The sequence below is a fragment of the Silene latifolia genome, chromosome 3, assembly GCF_048544455.1.
Source record: "Silene latifolia isolate original U9 population chromosome 3, ASM4854445v1, whole genome shotgun sequence".
Lineage (NCBI taxonomy): Eukaryota > Viridiplantae > Streptophyta > Magnoliopsida > Caryophyllales > Caryophyllaceae > Silene > Silene latifolia.
In genome coordinates, this window is record NC_133528.1 from 132099990 (window position 1) to 132105997 (window position 6008).

A 6008-nucleotide genomic window follows, 5' to 3' on the forward strand; every position below is an offset into this window, starting at 1 on the left:
GAGGCCAAGGCGGCCTACGATGCAAAGGTGAAGGAGAGTGAGAGGCTGAAGTCACTTGAAAATGTCGAGCCCTCTTCTGAGCCGGCCACCGAAGATGCTGCTGCTACTGATGGAGGGCAGCAACAGGCATAGGGAGACGGGCGGTCGTCACCAGACTCACCCGGCATCTCGGATAGCTTTAGCTGTTCGGGGGCCAACTATTGAGCCTTTCCTCCCTGCCACTTTTGGCGCTTCAAATGATATGTTTGTAATCTTTTGCTTTTCTTTCCCGTGTTTCGTTAGTAAAACTCTTGGTAGGTTGTGTTTAGGCTTATCCCTGTGGGGTTGGCCGTCGTTTGTACTCTCTTTGTAATTGTTTTCAATAAAGTTCGTCTTATTGGCCTTTGGCTTGGCCGGGGCTTTGACCACAATCCCTCACTTGTCTTTTTGCGTTATTAATTGAGTGCCTTCGTTTTTACCTTCGGTATGACCGAGGCAGTTTGAAAGCATGTCCCAACTGTGTTTAACGTCTTTAGTGTGTCGACCGGCGTGTCCCCGTCGCTCTCGGCTTTGGCCGAGGTAATCGGGGTTGCGGTTTCGACGGCGTTCGTAACTGTGTAGGCATATTGGTCGCCAGATTTGCGTCTCAACTGCACTGAGTATACGTTTCTTCTAGCGTATCGACCGACGTATCCCCGTCGCTCTCGGCTTTGACCGAGGTAATCGGGGTTGCGGCTCGACGCGTTAAATATCGTGTAGGCATATTGATCGCTAGATTTGCGTCTCAACTGCACTGAGTATACGTTTCTTCTTGCGTATCGACCGACGTATCCCCGTCGCTCTCGGCTTTGGCCAAGGTAATCGGGGTTGCGGCTCGACAGCGTTCGTATCTGTGTAGGCATATTGATCGCTAGATTTGCGTCTCAACTGCACTGAGTATACGTTTCTTCTTGCGTATCGACCGACGTATCCCCGTCGCTCTCGGCTTTGGCCGAGGTAATCGGGGTTGCGGCTCGACAGCGTTCGTATCTGTGTAGGCATATTGATCGCTAGATTCGCGTCTCAACTGCACTGAGTATACGTTTCTTCTTGCGTATCGACCGACGTATCCACGTCGCTCTCGGCTTTGGCCGAGGTAATCGGGGTTGCGGCTCGACAGCGTTCGTATCTGTGTAGGCATATTGATCGCTAGATTTGCGTCTCAACTGCACTGAGTATACGTTTCTTCTTGCGTATCGACCGACGTATCCCCGTCGCTCTCGGCTTTGGCCGAGGTAATCGGGGTTGCGGCTCGACAAGCGTTCAGTATCGTGTAGGCATATTGATCGCTAGATTCGCGTCTCAACTGCACTGAGTATACGTTTCTTCTTGCGTATCGACCGACGTATCCCCGTCGCTCTCGGCTTTGGCCGAGGTAATCGGGGTTGCGGCTCGACAACGTTCGTATCTGTGTAGGCATATTGATCGCTAGATTTGCATCTCAACTGCACTGAGTATACGTTTCTTCTTGCGTCTCAACCACGGAGGGGATAAACATTTTGATGGAAAACTTGGATGTTTCTTCATTAGATATAAACACGCGTCGGGGTGCCGACAATGGTTTTGGACACCTCCGCCGCTTATACAAAGTACTTTCTTAGGTTGTCAGTGTTCCAGTGGCTCATCAGAGGCACGCCCCCCATGTCTGTCAGCCGGTATGTGTCCGGCCTCATCTCTTCAACTACTTTGTAGGGTCCCTCCCAGTTGGCCGTTAATTTACCATGAATATTTCCTTTGTTGGTGGCGGCCGACTTTCTTAGGACTAGATCTCCTATTTTCAAGTCCCTTTTGTGGACTCTTCGGTTGTAGGCTCTTTTCATCCGGTTTTGGTATACTGCCAAGTTGAGGCGTGCCGTATCTCGGCTTTCTTCGACCAGGTCTAGGGATGCTCTCAGGCCTTCCTCGTTATCAACTGGATTAAAGGTAGCCGTTCTGAATGTTGGCACCGTCGCTTCAACCGCGGGGGATCGCCGGGAACCGTAGACTAAGTGGAAGGGGGTGTACCCCGTTGCTTCTTTCTCCGTGGTCCGAAGGGACCACAGGACACCGGGTAGTTCATCGGCCCACCTTCCCTTAAGGTCTTCAACTGTCTTTTTCAAACCGTTGAGGATTGTTTTGTTGGCTGCCTCCGCCTGCCCGTTGCTCTGTGGGTGACAGACGGAGGAGTATGCAAACTTGATGCCAAGCTCTTCTAACCAGTTCATTATCAGGTCACTCCAAAACTCTCGGCCGTGGTCAAATACCATAACTTGGGGTAATCCGAAACGAGTTATAACATTTTTCCAGATTACCTTTCTGACGGCCGCTGTGGTTTTCGCCGGTACTGCTACAGCTTCAACCCATTTGGTGAAGTAGTCTACGACGACGATCAAGAACTTCCTTCCTCCGGAGGCCGTTGGAAATGGCCCTAGCATATCCATCCCCCACTGTACGAAAGGGAGGGGATTAAGCACCGGTTGTAGGTCCCGGGAGGGAGCGTGTATCACCGGAGCATGCATTTGACAGTTCGTGCATTTCTTGGTTTTATCCTTGGAATCCGCAAGCATGGTGGGCCAGAAGTAGCCGGCTCGGAGAGCTTTGTGGGCCAGCGTTCTTGCCCCCATGTGATGACCACAGATGCCTTCGTGAATTTCTGTCAAAATTAGCTCTACGTCGGCTGGGCCGACGCATTTCAAGAGTGGTCTTATTACGGACCTTCTGTATAATTCTCCTTCAAACAACAAGTACCTGGCGGCGATCCTCTTTATCTTGGCCGAGAGGTTGCGGTCCTCCGGTAACTCATTTGCAAGTTTGTATTTTATTATGGGAGTCATCCACGTTGTCACGGCCTCGATGTTGCCCACCGCGCAGAGTGCGTCAGTGATGCTTTTAGCGGTCCTGATATCTACTAGCACGGTTCGGCTGATATTCTTGATGGTTGAACTGGCAAGTTTTGAGAGAGCGTCGGCCCGGTTGTTCTCAGATCTGGGAACGCATTGGATTTGGAAAGATTTCAACTTCGCTATGTCGGCTTTTACCCTTTCTAGGTACCTTACCATTCCGTCGTCCCGAGCCTCAAACTCCCCTCTGATTTGGTTAGTAACCAACAGTGAGTCTGTCTTCAACACAATGTGTTCTGCTCCGGCAGCTCTAGCTAGTTCGACTCCAGTTATCACCGCCTCGTATTCGGATTCGTTGTTCGAGGTCGAGAAGGTGAATTTCAAGGCATACTCAAACTCGTCCCCGTTTGGGCTGATGATAAGGATGCCGGCTCCTGAGCTGTTCGTCGTGGAGGAGCCGTCGGTGTAAACCTCCCATACACCTGGGTTTGGCTTTTCTTGATATGTGCATTCGGCCAGGAAATCTGCAAGTGCTTGCCCTTTTATCGAAGGCCTTGGTTTGTACTGAATGCCGAAGGCAGAGAGTTCCACTGCCCATTTGATGAGCCTACCGGATTATTCGAATTTTTCCAAGGCTTTCTCCAATGGCTGATCGGTTAGGACCGTCACGGGATGTGCGTCGAAGTAGGATTTTAGCTTCCTCGCGGCAACGACGACGGCGAAAGCTGCTTTTTCAATTAGTGGGTAATTTCTCTCGGCGGGCAACAGCGTATGGCTGACAAAGTAGATTGGGTGTTGCTGTTTGTCCTCTTCCCGATGATCACAAAGATCGACCGTGGCCGAGGTAAGCGCTATATATAGGTATAGCGTCTCCCGCATCGGCCGGACAGAGTTGGGAGAGTCCGAAGATGAGCTTTCGGTTGTTTGAAAGCGTGCTCGTTCCTCCCCCAGTGAAGTCTTTGTTCCCCTTCAACACTTTGAAGAATGGGGTGCTTTTGTCGGTTGACCGAGAGATGAAACGGGCGAGAGCCGCCATTCTCCCGGTCGCCTTCATAACCTCTTTTCGATTCCTTGGTTCCGGCAGATCTAGGATTGCTCGGACTTTGTCTGGATTAGCATCTATGCCTCGCACCGACAAGTACACCTAGGAATTTACCCGCCCGGACACCGAAGTTGCATTTCATTGGGTTGAGCTTCATCTTGTATTTCCTTAGTGAACAAAATGTTTCGTGTAAATCGGCCAAGTGCTCGCTGTCAGACTTGCTTTTTACAATAGCATCGTCGATGTAAGCCTCAATGTTCCGTCCTTTTTGATTTTGGAACACTTTGTCCACCAGCCTTGTGTACGTTGCTCCGGCGTTCTTCAAACCAAACGGCATCATTTTGTACATGTATGTGCCGTTAGCGATGATAAATGCGCATTTAGGCATGTCTTCCTCGGCCATAAATACCTGGTGATACCCGAGAAGGCGTCCGGCAGGCTCAAGATCGTGTAGCCTGCCGTGGCGTCAATTAAACTATCTATTCGAGGCAAGGGATAACAATCTTTGGGGCATGCTTTATTAAGGTTGGTAAAGTCTACACACATTCTCCATGCCCCCGATGACTTCTTCACCATTACAACATTGGCTAACCACTCAGGATAAGTACAAGGCATGATGAAACCCGCCGCTAGTAATTTATCTACTTCGGCTTTGATGGCCTCATCCTTCTCGGCCGAGGAGTTCCTCATTCTCGCTTGATCGGGCGAGCGGTGGAGAGTACGTTCACTTGTGAACAATCACCTCCCGGCTCACGCCTGGCATCTCGGCCGCCGAGTATGCGAAAACATCTTTATTCTTCCTCAGCAGGTCAGGAGGTCGGCTCGAATTTTGGTTCCAGGTTGACACCGACGATTACGGTGCGGCCTGGATCAATCTCTACCTCCTCGGTCTCTGCTCCTTCGACCATGCCGATTGTCCGGTCGTTTCCGGATACGGGGTGTCTTGTATCCAGGAAGGATCTTAATTTTGAAGCGCCAGCCCTCACCCTCTCTAGATACTTTATCGTCCCGTAGTCCCGAGCCTCGTACTCTCCTCTGATCTGGTTGGCCACTACGAGTGAATCTGTTTTCACCATGACACGCTCTGCCCCGGCGGCTTTAGCTAGCTCAACTCCGGTTATCACCGCCTCGTACTTGGATTCGTTGTTTGGGGCCAATGAGGTAAGCTTCAAGGCGTGCTCAAACACGTCTCCGTTTGGGCTGATAATAACGATGCCGGCCTTCGAGCTATTCGTCGTGGAAGGGCCGTTAGTGTGAACCTCCCATACGCCAGGATCCTCTTCGTTCTTCGAGACGAGTTTATGCGCTTCCCCCCGGTCCGAGACATACATTAATGTCAGGGCCCGGATGGACATCACAGCGTCGGCTTCGCTCAAAGTGACCCGGCCTATGAGGACGTTGTAGGCAGACGAGCCGTCAATAACCACGAACTCGGACATAACATTTTTGGCCGCACTTCCCTCGCCGAACATTACTGGCTGTTTGATTGATCCCAGGGGTACCAGGCCGGCCCCAGAAAAACTGTACAACGGTTTGGTGTAGGGGCTCAAGTCTTCGACTTTCAGACCGAGGCTGAGGAAACATTCTCTGTACATAATGTTTGTGTAGGCGCCCATGTCAATCAGGCATCTCTTCACCAGGTGGACCACAAGTGGGTCGCTGTGAGGAGCGATGACTCCCTCGTAATCTTTCTTCCCAATGGTTATATCGGGGATGTTGGAAACGGGGGTTGCTGTGTTGGGCACAAAGTTGATGGCCTGATATAGTTCATTCAGGTGCCGTTTGTGCCCATGAGCGGACCCACCGTTCTCGTTGTCCCTGATGACGACATTGACTACTCCTACTCGCTCGTAAACGGATTTCTTATTTGACTGTCAAGCATCTGTTTTTTGGCCTCCGCGACGTATTTGCCGAGACTTCCCGTTCGGATTAGATCTTCAATGGCGTTTTTCAAATGCCGCGATCGTTGTTAAGTGGCGGCGTGGCCGTGGTACTCACGATCTTGGCTCGTGTCACCGTCACTCCTCGCCCTAGGGGGCCTTTCCCACTTTTGACCTTCGCTTTTGCTCAGGGCGAAGACCTCGGCGGCAGATACGACCAGAGGGGTGTGATTACTGTACTGCTTCCGG